General features: G+C 51.1%; 1 non-coding gene across 1 annotated transcript; it reads left to right on the plus strand.

Annotated features, from left to right (window-relative positions):
• The first annotated feature begins 65 nt into the window (after positions 1 to 65).
• trnay-aua (transfer RNA tyrosine (anticodon AUA)) lies at positions 66 to 147 on the plus strand. Its single transcript has one exon. It is a non-coding gene; the product is annotated as a tRNA-Tyr (tRNA).
• The last annotated feature ends 82 nt before the right edge of the window (positions 148 to 229 follow it).

The following is a 229-nucleotide window of genomic DNA, read 5'->3' on the forward strand; positions in this document are numbered from 1 at the left end:
TATGGATTTCAAGTGGGTCAGGCAGCAGTGTTGCACACAAACAGGTCAGAGAGTGGCCTGTATCTGTAGTCGTGGCTGAGTGGTTAAGGCGATGGACTATAAATCCATTGGGGTCTCCCCGCACAGGATCGAATCCTGGAGACTGCGCACTTAGCTGACAGCCATGAGGATAAGTGGCCGTGCCTTTTTCTTTCATATCCCTGGCACAGATATGCGAAATGTCCAGTCC

This window comes from Sinocyclocheilus rhinocerous, unplaced genomic scaffold (genome assembly GCF_001515625.1).
Source record: "Sinocyclocheilus rhinocerous isolate Xijiao unplaced genomic scaffold, SAMN03320098_v1.1 C34232395, whole genome shotgun sequence".
Lineage (NCBI taxonomy): Eukaryota > Metazoa > Chordata > Actinopteri > Cypriniformes > Cyprinidae > Sinocyclocheilus > Sinocyclocheilus rhinocerous.